At 41.3% G+C, this 13412-nt stretch overlaps 1 protein-coding gene across 4 annotated transcripts in view; it reads right to left on the bottom strand.

Annotated features, from left to right (window-relative positions):
- The window catches only part of KIF1B (kinesin family member 1B), a 171010-nt gene extending 157798 nt beyond the window's left edge, over positions 1-13212 (bottom strand). For all 4 annotated transcript variants that reach the window (XM_049877882.1, XM_049877884.1, XM_049877885.1 and 1 more), the window contains exon 1: positions 13178-13212. The gene's annotated coding sequence lies outside the window, so the exon portion shown is untranslated. The remainder of the gene's footprint in view (positions 1-13177) is intronic.
- Between the last annotated feature and the right edge of the window lie 200 nt (positions 13213-13412).

The following is a 13412-nucleotide window of genomic DNA, read 5'->3' as shown; positions in this document are numbered from 1 at the left end:
TGAGAATTATCTGTTCAAGTCCATTGCCTGGTTGTTGACTGATTTTTTTTTTTTGTATCAAATGATTAAAATATTTATTAATATTAATATTTTTATATTTGCTGCAGTTTTTCCAGTCTGTTTTTCCATTGTACTTTACATTGAACAGATGGTTATTTTTTTAACATAGCAAACATTTCTTGCAATTACATTCATCGAATGAAAGTTTACAGTTATCAACTCTCCCAATCCATATTGCATGACTTATATTCACTAGTTGAGTACTTTTCACTACCAAAAGACAGTGAATGAAGAATTCAGAATAAATCAAGACATAAAACACGTCTCAACTCCCCAGAGTTCACTCTGATACATGGCCATCATCTCAATACTCATCATGTTGAAAAACCTGTATCTTCTCTTCCAACCCAGCAATCCTGGCCAAACTCCCCATCTCTATCAACATCCTTCTCCCAGACCCCATGCCATAAATCTTGGCGTCATCTTTGGCTGTTTCCTTCTCTTTGAATCCTTGTTATCCATGTTAACGTTATTAATGAAATACTATATGGAAACTTTTAAAACACGAATTTGTATTATCCTACCTCTCCGTTCTTTCCCCTTGCCGCTACTCTAATCCATATCATTACTACCCCATACCTAAAATATTTCCAAGAGTCAAGCTGTTCTTTGAGTTTTTTTATCACTGATTCAATAGTCCTTAAACAGGCTGCACAAAACAGAATCACACAGGGGTCTTTTGAAAAGGAGATGAGTCTAGACTACAATGGGTGTATGAATTTTAACTTTTCTCCTCTTTTTGATGGCCCAGCTCCAGCTTTACCTTTCCCAAAATCCCTTACCCAGCCATTCCAGGAATCAGTGGTATTTCCTACAGTACTTACAGTCTGAAACACGTTACCTGAACACTGCTATCATTTTACATGACTGCATTCTATCTTGTATTGTTCTTTAACACTTTCTAAAATGACAATTCTGTTCTCTCAAAAATATCTTTGAACTAGGACCTCTTGAAAGAGTAGCTAATTCCAAGTTGGGACAAGAAATTTCAAGATGATCGAGGACATTTTAGTGTGTCCAAAAGCAAGAAATCTATTAAAGAGGAATGTGATCATGTAAAAAGATACAAGTGCCAACTTGAAGGGGCTCCCACTGACTAAGATGGAATAATTGGAGCATCAAAAACATTAATGGCTGCAAACAGACTGAAAAGCATCCATTACATAAAAATTCATGAGTTCATAATACTTGTAAAAAACTCATTATTCTGAAAACTGGTACATACAGCAAAAGAACTGAGCATTCATTCAGTCTAAATATCCTGTATAAACTACATTTCAGAACAGCCAAATAGTCGATGAGGGTAAGCTCTTCTTTATAGAAGAATTTCAGCTAATAAATGCAGAAAAAATGGTAGAATGTCATAATTTCACAACCCTACCGATATAACGGCTGCTACCCAAGAGGTCGGCAGTTTGAATCCGCCAGGCGCTCCTTGGAAACTCTACTGGGCAGTTCTACTCTGTCCTATACTGTCACTATGAGCTGGAATCGACTCGATGGCAGTGGGTCACCACTGGCTGCTAAAAAGCATTAGATGAAAGGTAGATGGGGAACATTAAGGTGTATGGATTACGCTGACAACTGAACCAAATGACCAATCTTAACATCACTAAAAAGTGGGACGTTAAGTGGGATATGCCTCCTGATGTCCTTCAATAAGAGACATACAGCACCACCTATAAGTATTTCCCCTTAAAAAAAAAAAATGAAATGAATCAAGCCTTAGATCAACTATCAGTTGACTGAACATATAGGGAACAAGGAAACTATTTAAAGGACACCTCAAAGAAACAGGCAGCCAAAACCAGAATATGAAAAAATCTACAGTTTCTTTAAATAATGGCATAATGAGGGTTTGAGGAGGGATAAAAGAGGCATAGTACTTATCGACCAAATGCAATGATTTTTTAATCAAAGATTTTTTTTTTTTTTTTAGATAATCAGATTTTAACATAGCCTGAGTGAGTATTAGATATCCAGGCACTTGTTACAGAAAGATAAAAGAAACAAGACTGCCAAAATGCTGACAATTATTAAATATTGTTTGTGTTTAAATTCATTTTTTTTCTTTTGCGTTCTCCCCAGAGCCTAACAAAGTGTTGAAAGCTGGAGACTGACTGACAAACAAGACAACAAAGGCTGAAACCTCCTTGCTGGATTTTAGATATAAAGTACTATGTATCTGCAATTATGGACCAAAACACTAACATCAAACCTAGTGTTCCCATACATACATTTTTCAATAGACTGCTTGACTCCTCTACCCACTCTCCTGCCAGCATTTCCTTCGACCTACACAACCAAAACCAAAATCTCTCTCCACCTCCTGTAACGCCAGCACTTCCGCCTCTCTTCTATTTCTTCTAATGTTTCCACCGTTCTCCTGTTCCCACACAGACAAAAGTTTGCTTCCTATATCCATCTAATCACTTGTCAAATTACATGGCTTCTACCTACAAAATCTCTCTCTTTTCATGTCTACCACTACCATCCCGCCTTCAATACTTCTCATCCAAGACTGCTAACCTTCCTAACCCAGTTTTCTTTTTCTTCCTCCTACTCTATCCATACTTGTTGCCATCGAGTCGATTCCGGCCCACAGCCAGCCTACAGAACAGAGTAGAACTGCCCCACAGAGTTTCCAAGGAGCGCCTGGTGGGTTGGAACTTCGGACCTTTTGGTTAGCAGCCTCAGCACTTAATCACTACGCCACCAGGGTTTCTACTCCATCCATACTACACAGTAAAGCCAGATTCATCTTCCTGAAGTACCAAAACAAAAACCAAACCCGTTGTCATTGAGTTGATTTCCAACTCACAGTGACCCTATAGGACTAGAACTGCTCCACAGGGTTTCCAAGGAGTGGCTGGTGGATCCAAACTGCCGACCTTTTGGTTAGCAGTAGATCTTTTAACCACTGTGCCAACCAGGGCTCCTCCTGGAGTACAACTCTATTCATATCACTGCCCCACTTAAAAATCTTTAAAGTTTCTCTACTGGCTACCAAGCAATGACTAACCTCCCCACACTGGCATTCAAGGTGTACTGCAACATAAACTACCTACTTTCCACCCATTCCTAAACCACCCACTAAAGGGCTTCCTGAATGGATCTCATGTTTTTCTGTCTCTGTGCCTCTGGTTCCACTGTTCTCTCTGCCCACTGTGCCCTTTCTCCTCCCCTATTCTTCCCAAAATCAAATTTATTCTGCTGGGCCATCTCATAGGCTACCTATTTCTAAACCCGTCATAGATTCTCGTAACTTCCCAAACCAAACATAACTGCTTCTCCATTGACTACTTCTTATATTACTGACCTTACCAGGGTAGAATAAGTTACCTGCTTTTCTTAGTCCTGCTACAGATTTTAAGTTCTCTGAGGAGAGAAGCAGGATCTTAGTCATGTTTCTAATCCCATACATCACAGGGTTATTGAATATAGTAGACAGCTAACATTTTTTGGTTGAATTCCTAGTTACTGTGTGTCAACAGGAGCCCTGGTAGAACAGTGGTTAACAGCTCAGCTGCTAGCCAAAAGGTCAGCAGTTCAAATTTACCAGCTGCTCCTTGGAAACCATATGGGGCAGTTCTACTCTGTCCTATAAGGTCACTATGAGTCAGGGTCAACTTGACAGCAACGGGTTCTTTGGTTTGCTGTACCAAAAGACTAATATTTGAATCGTATTAATAAAAAACATAAATTGTTCCAGAAAAGAGATGAATCATTTGGTCAAAAGGAAAAAGGATAGAAATTAATCTCAAATTCCTTCCTAAATAAAAAAGCTATTCTTTTTGGAAGTGATATATACATTCTAAAATCACTTTTTTAAAATATCCTGAACCTAAACATTTTTCTGTCCTGTGTTAAAACTGCAATCATCTCCACAAAAGAGTTAAAATGTTATACAGTAGTAGGAATATCACGAGAATAGTACAGTAGTAGGAAATGACAGCAATGAGTTTGGTCTTTTTTTTTTTTTTTGGTATAAACAGTATCTCTCTTATAGCAGCTGTCCAGCAAAGAATTACAACTTCAAAACTGTTTCATTAAAGAATTACTGATTATATAAATCTGAAATCAAATTTAAATTTCAACAAGACAACCGAAAGCATTTTTAAGAAGTTATAGGGAAACATTTCTTAGTAATCGGCATAAAAATACATTTTCCAAGTTTTGAAGAGACAAGAGGAAAAAGACAGCTAGGAAAGGCAACCATAAATACTCTTAAATCACTCACTCACACAGCCTCAGTTCTAGACTGCTCCTCTGGCCAGTTTTTCTTTCTTATGACATAGAATTAGAAGCATTAGAAAAGCAGAATGGAGTGAAAATTCTAGAACCATTCCCTGACACTTTAATGTTTAATAAAATGTTTAAGGATAATAAGACATTTAGTCTAATTCATTTGAGTTTTTCTCCATAATTAATTTTTGCCCCACTGCTTAATTTTCATCTTGTGAAATTCTCATGTGCTCTCAAAGGTACCCAGGATTATTAGCAGTCTAAGGAAAGGACTCTCAGAAGAAAAGCCTGACAATTTACTTAGCAAAAATCAGCCACTGAAAACCCTGTGGAGCAGAGTCCTACTCTGACACACATGGGGTTGACATGAGTTGGAACCAACTCAACAGCAACTAGTTACTGGTAAGAAGACTAATTCTCAAATTGATCTTTTAGCAAAGTGAACAAAAACAAGAGCAAAATAATACCAGTTTTGTGGTTTGTTTTTCCAATATCCCATTTTCTATATAAAACAGCCAGAATTATATTCCTAAAATAGAGATCATATTATGTCATTCATTCCCTCTGTTTAAAAACCTTCCATTCGTTCCCAGTGCCTCAGAACATAATCTAAAATGTCAAGAGCCTTCACAATCCAACCTACTTCCCAGTCTCAGTTTTCACTGCCCAACTGTACGTCGTCTTCTCCACCAGCACCCTCCTACTACATAGTACATGCACATTCCTGGAAGCCTAATTTCCCTTCTTGGCCTATTACAAGCCCGTATCTTTATCAAGGACAAGGTCAAGCATCGCCATGTGGCAGGAAGCATTAAGTCACAGCTTCTCTGATATCCTCCTAAATCTTCTTTTTCTTTGCCCCTTTAAATTGCTCTGTTGACTCCTCATTTTTCTACTTATTTCACTCTGGCTGATGTTGCAGTTAGTTGTTCACTTAAAGCTTCCACACACTGACACTTTATTCAGTACATCTGCTAAAATTAAAAACAGATTTTAACCAAGAAATACCATCCTTTTAAATTCAACATTCTGCTATGTAACAGCAAACTTATAATATCAAGTAGCCTCTTTAAAAGATAATCTTTTCTACTGAGTTATATTTTAAAGAATGAATAGGCAACCACAAGTAAATCCGTGTAGCTAGAGAGCCCATTTTCAGATGCTATGGAAATTTCCTTCTTATATAACAGTTCTGTATCTTTCAGTCTCACACTGCCTGTGAGAACCAAACAGGTTTTAGGATCCAACACTGTGTGACTGACCATCGCTTTAGTGATACAACACCCAAAAACAATGTAAGAATTTCTTTTTCTACATATGTGAATTACCAACCTATTCTTGGCCTTTGACTCTATGGACAAAAATCAACCATGGGCAAGCTCAACGTAGATCATGTTAGGGAAGTTTCTTTCTGCATTCTAACCCAATGCCAAGAATGGGACTGCACAAGAAGAATCTCCTGACAGATCAGATTTCCAATCTCAAATGTGGCTAACCAGGAAGCTTGGTCAGGCTCCCCCAACTGTTTGCTTTTAACTTCTCTCTAAAAGAACCTGATTAAACTTTTAAATTTATTAGACACATGTCCACTTGAAATTTAAGAAATCAAGTATCCTCCTTTTCACTAATGACATGATTTTACTCTCGAAACCAAGAGATGCATCAAGAAACAACAGATCCTACAACTCATGTCTTAAACTATTCTCAATGAAAGTGATTTTTTTTTTTCATTGCCCCTCCGCTTTTGGGATGAGGCTGACTCCCTGAAGTTTGAATAGTCAGTACTAAATTCTATCCAGTAAGTCAATTAGTTCTAGTATCTGAAGGTACATCCTACAGACTCTGGCCAACCCAGAGGAACTCTGCCACTCAAATCTCAACAGTCCACTGAAGCTCTTCTATTGTCAAAGTGAATGACAAGTGACAGCTGCTCCTGAAACTGTCTACCCGCACTAAAATGAACCCAGCTCAGCCATGGTGTGGAAATACTAAGCTTCAACCAGAGGCTCTTCTGAAGTTCACTCCTAACCACACCTTTGCAGTGATGTTCCTGGGAGGTAGCTTACTCTCTGAGTAAGAATGCAGGTCAGACTTTTCAGTTTGTCAACAATGTGTCAATCTTGCCACATGATAAACAGGTATTCAATGTTTAAAATGCATGTTTTCTTTTAGATGACAACCCAGAATACAAGTATTTCAGGCTCTCACCACAGTAAAATATTAAGTTTTCGGCTAGGATACTCAGATTCATCTTCATATCACGTTATATACCTGAGCCACGTTAGTTATATCCTCCACAGAAGAAAATACACCCTTTGACAATTGAGCTGTATTTTAATGTTATAGTCTCAGTTTAGAAACCAGGTAGATTACTTTTTTAAAAAAAGGTTCTTCAAGAACATTTCTTCGTTTTATTTAAAGACTTGTTGATGACAGTGCGTACAATGTGAGCCCTTGTAGCAGGATGCCTATAACACCTTTCTTTTAGAATTTATTACGATAAAGAAAAGTTTCTCTCAACAAACCATTAGGTTTTCTTTTGCCAAAATGAAAACTGTGTAACTTATTTTTCCCTTTTTGCCTTGACTTCCAAAAGGTTCAAAACTAAATTACAGTAACCACATTAGCCTTGGCGATTTGTATATTTATTTTTCCTCTTCTTACATCGATTTTTGTTTGTTTATATTTTAACAGCCTTACTATATATGTGGTATTTGTGGTAAGCTACCCAAATCCTTTTAGAAGCAGTAAGTGGTATAATTTATAAATAAAGAAAACTTCCCTGTAATGAACTATTCTGCTGCTTATTTTAAGATTAGAAATTTTATGTGGTCAAAGTTCTAGTTCCTTGTTGAAATGGCAAATGATTTGTTATACATGTTTACCACCAAAAAAAAAAAAAAAAAGCTCTAGTTCCTTTCAACTAAAATCAAATAACTCAGCAAGCCTTTGAAAGTTATGCAAAAGAGAAATATTAAAATGGGTACAAGTACTCAAAAATTTGTGTTCAATGAATTTCATAGCTACATGGGTGGCCAGAAAAATAAACCCGAGACTGAAACCAGCCCCACCAACACAGATGCAGATAAAAGCTCAGTGAAGGAGAGAGTGAAGTAAGCAGTACTTTCAGTGCTGCAAAGTCAGGAAGCAGCAAAAGGCGTGAACCATACACCCTGGTCTCAGCAATAAACGTCTGGAAACAAGAGGGAGAACAGTGTCAGTGATTGGAGAGAGGGGAAGCTGAAGCCAGCCTGCAATGGGGTGGGGAGTGATTAGGAGACAGGGAAGAAGTGGAAATGCAGGCATCCACACTACCTCCAGAGCGTGGCTGTACGGGCAGGAGAGAGATAGCTAGGAGGGAATGGGAAGCAGCAGGTTTTTTTTTCCCTCCCCCACTCCTTTTTTTTAATGGGAGAGATTCGCAGGTTCCTATGCTTTAGTTATTCGATAGTTATTTATTAGGTATCCACTACGTGAGAGGTAGTGTTCCAGGTGCCTGGGATAAATCAACGAGCAAAACAGATAAACATCCTTGGCATGGAGGAGCTTATATTCTAGTGGGAGAGGTGAGACATTAAAATTAATAAGTTATAGAAAATGTTAGGTGATAAGAAGCATTATCAGGGGGATAAATCAGGGCAAGGTCGGGAGATCAGGAGTGTGGTGGGGAGGTATACTGGGCAGGTGCAGGTAGACAGAGGAGGCCTGTTGAGGTGGTGAGATTTAACCAGACTTGAAGGAGGCTAAGGAATTAGCCAAGCAGATTTCAGGGGAAGAGTGTTGCAAGTGGAAGAAAGAATCAGGGCAAAAGCTCTAAGGCGGGACTGTGTCTGGCGTTTTCAAGAACAGTGGGAAACAGTCAGTGAAGGGGTAAAAGGTAAAAATATAGGCAAGAAAAGAGGAGTAATCAATACAGCAAGTTTCTAAAGATATAGAAGGCAGTGATATCCAGAAGTCAGGCCAGCGGATTAGCTGAAGTGGGGGAATATAACCTCTTTCTCTGAGACAGGAGGAAGGACAGTAAGTAAGAGGGCCCCCAGGTTCAAAGGACTCACTCTGCTCCCAGTGCTTCTTTCTTGGTGGCATGAGGTCCCCACTCTCTGCTTGCTTCCCTTTCCTTTTATCTCTTGTAAGACAAAAGGTGGTGCAGGCCACACTCCAGAGAAACTCCCTTTATACTGGATCAGGGATGGGACCTCAGTAAGGGTGTTAAAATCCCACCCAAATCCTCTTTAGCATAAAATTACAATCACAAAATGAAGGACAACCACACAATACTGTGAATCACGGCCTAACCAAGTTGACACATATTTTGGCAGGACATAACTCAATCCAGGACAAGTGGTAAAGATTTTAGAATGTGAAGAATGGGGGACAGAACTGAGCAGAAATGCTTCAACAGACACCAAAGACAAACTCGGAAGAGACCTAAGAGTGCACATTAATTGTGGCACAAATCCCAGCACTATGTGATGTTTCTCCGTGACAGAGTATGGAGGGTACGGATGGCAGGAGTGATGCAAGGCTGCCATCTGCACAGTGGGTCTGCAGATATGGAAGAACAAAAACTGCAAGTGCTAGCAAGAAAAGAGCTGAAGCAACGTACTCCAGGGGTGAGACAGTATAGAAAAAGAATGAAAACAAGTCAAGTCTGATAGATTAGGAGAAAAGGAAAGGTTCAAGAGACTTGAGGTGGGAGAACACAGGGAAAGAGACTATGAAAGTGAGAGCTGTAAATTACCAGTTTAAGATCCAGAGGCAAACTTGAGATCTGAAGGCGATTAACACGTTGGAAGATGTGGCCACAAATCGGAGCTGCTAGAACAGAATGAAGCCAAGGTCTGCTTGAGATGAAGTCAAGGAATCTTAAGGTTAAGGGTAGTTAGAAATGAGGTTCAGCATAGTGGTTACTTACTAGTTCTTAGTGACCTTGGGAAAGTTGCTTAGCCTCTAAAATGATAACTTTGTAGGTGAGACTCAGCATAACGGTGATTCCCCTAAGGTGGAGATCAAGTGTATCTCTGCTTTCCCATTTCTCTATCATTTCTGATACCAGAGGCCCCGTTTCTCAGCCCCTAGCCACCTAGAGCTAGGTCAGAGTTTACAAGCTAAAAGGACACTGTTTTTGGGTTACTTCCCTGGAACAGAATTTACAGAAAAGATTATACTTACAACTATGGGTTTCATTATGGTAAAAGGATATAAATCAGGGTGATCATAAGGAAGAACTGCACAGAAGGAAGCTCTCTAAGCCTTAGAGTTCCAGGCTTTTTTTTTTCCTGGCCAGGTCTGCACGATAAGCTAACTCATGCCTCTTGGTGCTAGTTGATACCCGCCTCCCAGGTGAGTCTTTTCTGGTCTGGCCAGCTCCTACTCACAAGCACAGATTCTCCACTGTGGCCTGGAAATTCCAGACCAAAGCACCCCAATTACTCCAAGGGTTATTTCTCAGGAACCAAGAACAAAGGCCACCTCACTTAGGGTAAAACTAGGTCCTTTACCCCACAGCTTCTGTCTCAGTTTCTTTATTTGTACAGTGGGAATATTAACAGTATCTATTTTATACGGTTGTTACAAGGATTAAATTAGTAAATATAAGTTAAGTGCTTAGAAATAGGCCTGGCACATATAAAATGCTCAATATGAAAAAGTTATTATTATCATTATTGTTTTTGTTGTTGCTTACCTACACAGTCACAGACATATAGGATGATGTCAGAAATATGGATGGAAGAGAAAATTAAGCCAAGTATTAAAGTCTTCAAGGAAAAAGAGAAGGGTAGAGAATAATATAGCTGAATGATATGCTTTGGCCTATACAATGTAATATTAAATATAAGAACATTTTAAAATCCATCAGACACAACCGTTAAGTCTTGTGACTTATAACACATACACAAACAGCCTCAAACCAAACCATAAAAGTACCAACTGCATATCAGATAATGAGTATTATAAGGCATTACAAAGAGGAAAAAGGCTCTCGCAGGGAAATCTAGAAAACCACCATGGCATGGCAGTAGTCCACTAAACTGTACAAAATGGAAAGGAGCTGGGGTTAACCTTATCTCACCGTATCTATTAATAAGTGGCAAACTGTAAGTTCCTTGAGGGTAAAGAACAAGAGTTCTACGTGCACTCTCAAATAACTAGTAATGACTATAGCAAAAGTGAACCCCAATGAATCATGGGGCCACTTGCCAGAAAGTCCAACTCACAGACAAATCCAAGGCATCTTCTGGAAGTCTTCCCTATCACAAGTCACATTCGTATAACTTCTCTTCCATCCTTACGAGGCGCAAAAACAAAACAAAAGTCCTAAAATTATATATATTTATTCAATTCCTTTACGGACTCCAGAAATTCACCGGTATCTGTTCAAACAAGGTCATCTTTCAAAGAGAACTACATGATGTAGACATGATACACATTTAACTTCAGAGCCTTGTGAAATTAAACCATGTCAGTTTACAAGACCAAAGGGATAGGCTTATTCCCGGAGAAAACCTGTTGGGATTAGCAGCCTGGGAAGGAGTTTACAGACAAGAAGGCAGCTCATTGTTGTTCTTTACTTTGTATGCAGGAAAAGACCATAGCAGAGAAATGGGTGAGAATGCTTTAGCCTTGGAGAGACTCTGCTGACAGACTCTTCTTGGGCATTTACTCCCTACACAACTTAAAAGTGGGAAGGAGTAACAAGAGAAAAAGGAAAACTGCATTCATATCTGGTCCTGAAAGGGAAAAACAGTCTGCTCTAAGCCTTAGAAGCTGTACTTAATTGGATAAATTTTGGAAAAACCATCACAGCAGAGCTGTACAAATCACAGCAGAGCTGTACGATCAGATCTGATTTTATCAAATGTTGAAATTATATTTAATCACAATTCTTCAGATCTTTTTACTAATAAAGTAACTTTAAAAGTAAAATAATAGAAATATTTCTTAACTGGGGCATGGAATTTTAAAAGACATTTTGTGTTTCTCTCACATTAATGTAATTTCAAAAAACATTAGTTTCTGTCAAAGACATATTTGATTCAACCAAGTTTTAAAAGGAAAGCTTAATGATAAGTTAATTTTAATAAATGAAATGTGTGAAGATTTTCCTTAGAAACCCCTACTTGAAATTGTTGAAGTAGTTCAGTTTTGAAAACCACAGGAATTTAATCAATAAGAAATGCAGTATGAACGAAAAGAAAGGACACAAAGAAGGTGGCAGGCATTCCATCCCTCCAGGTCCTGTCCAGGCTTAGTATGTAAGAAAAGGCAGCTTTACAGGCTCAAGCTGAACTCAGTTACTGATCATTTCAAGATCTGCTTGACAATGCCAACATGTGTGCCATCTTCGTATCCCATACTTCATCAGTACATTAATAACTCTACTGGCTTTGTAATCCAACAACCATACCAGCTTAATTAGAAAGCACCACTTCACACAAGCTAAGATTTTATTATGACTAAGCTAAGATGACAAAATGTCAGCCTTTAAATAAAATATCCACCATGATATCACTTCTTCAGACCGATTCAAATGGAATCACTGCACTCCCATTGGGCTCAGGCACAGCTATGACACAAAGCAGCATGCTCAGTGTTGGCATAACAGCTGCCTAGAGCAATAAGAGATATGTGAGCAAGAGATCTGTTGACAATCTAATTTCAGCTACCTCGAGATTCCACAAAGATTACAGTCTCTGCCCTAAGAAATATTGCTGCAAGCCTCCGTCACTATCAGAACATTCTGGTTTACTTACTCTCTGCATCTTGAGCTACTCTGAAAATCTATCCATCCAATGCAACCTACTGACTCAAGGCCTCCATACTGGTAAATTGGCCTTAGCAGTCCTCAGGCCTATGTACATGTAAGGCATCACCAGGCCTTCTACGTACACAGGACACAGGAGATGAATTCAGAAACCCAACATTTCACACCGACAAGAATGGAATCTTGAAGGCAGTTTACCTTGGAAGCTAACTGAGCAATTCGCCAAGGAGAAAAAGTGATTTGGGAGCTCCATCCTGGTTTTAGGGCCAGAAATGTTTTGTGTTTCATGAACAATGACTAGCTTGCTCGAGCTGCCTCCCAACCTCCACGGTTTGGCTTCTGTGCGGGCAGTCACCCTTAAAGCTGCCAGGGCTGTCACTCGGTGCCTTCCAGCAACGGGACTTGGCTCCTAAAGGAATTGTCAGATCATCCTCCCAATATGGCTGCCCGAGTAAGCCTGGCTCTGCTCAACGCCGAGACCACACCACCCCTCCCCACGGCTGGCCAGCCTCCAGCAAGCCCCCTCCCTTCCCAGAGCGCTCCTTTTTGCAGTCCTTGTGCCATCGGCCTCTCCCCTGCCAGGCGATGCTCTTTCCTACCTGTATCTGGCAAAAGGGCATAACCACATTCCCAACCTCGGCCCCGAATGCCAAGCAAGATAATGGGGGAGAGGGGAGAGGGGAAATAAGAAAGAACGGCTTCAAACGGAGCCGCGCTGTCCCCATCAAGCTGCAAACTGCGCAGAAAGCCCAAGGGACGGGCAGACAGGCGGATCGGCTGACCGCTGGGCAGAGCCGAAGCCTGGCACTCAGGGGAAACCGAGGGCTGGTGCGGGGGACCCAGCAGGCCGCTGGACCCAAGCCCAGAGCGCACTGCCGGCCGGGGAGGCGCCCTGCACCCCCTCCCCCCCGAGAGCCTTCCCCCCTCCACCCCACCCCACCGCACCCCACCCAGTGCCCCAGCGGGCGGCGCCCTCAGTGCTCACGGCTCCCGTCACGGCCCGGGACTCCCCCCTGGACCCCGCCCGGGCACCCCTCCCTCTCGCAGAAGGGCCCCCTCCCCACCTGGCGGCCACAGCGCCAACCGCCGTCCGCCCCGCCGCCTTACCTCAGCCGCGCTGCGGACCGACGGGCGGGTGGGCGGGCGGCCGGGTCAGTAGGCGCCGCGGCGCGCGGGGGCGCGCGGGGCCCGGCACCGACGCACCTCTGCGCGAGGAGCGGCCACCGAGAGCCGCAGGGCGCCACTCCGCAGCCCCATCACGCAGCGGCCCGGCCCGGCATCGAGGGCCTCGGCGGGGGGAAAGGCGGGAGCGCGGGAGTTGGGGCGCGGAGACCGGCCGGCA

The sequence above is a fragment of the Elephas maximus genome, chromosome 3 (genome assembly GCF_024166365.1).
Source record: "Elephas maximus indicus isolate mEleMax1 chromosome 3, mEleMax1 primary haplotype, whole genome shotgun sequence".
NCBI classification, from domain to species: Eukaryota; Metazoa; Chordata; class Mammalia; order Proboscidea; family Elephantidae; genus Elephas; species Elephas maximus.
Note: the sequence above shows the minus strand (reverse complement) of the source record. Positions and strands in the feature narration are given on the sequence as shown.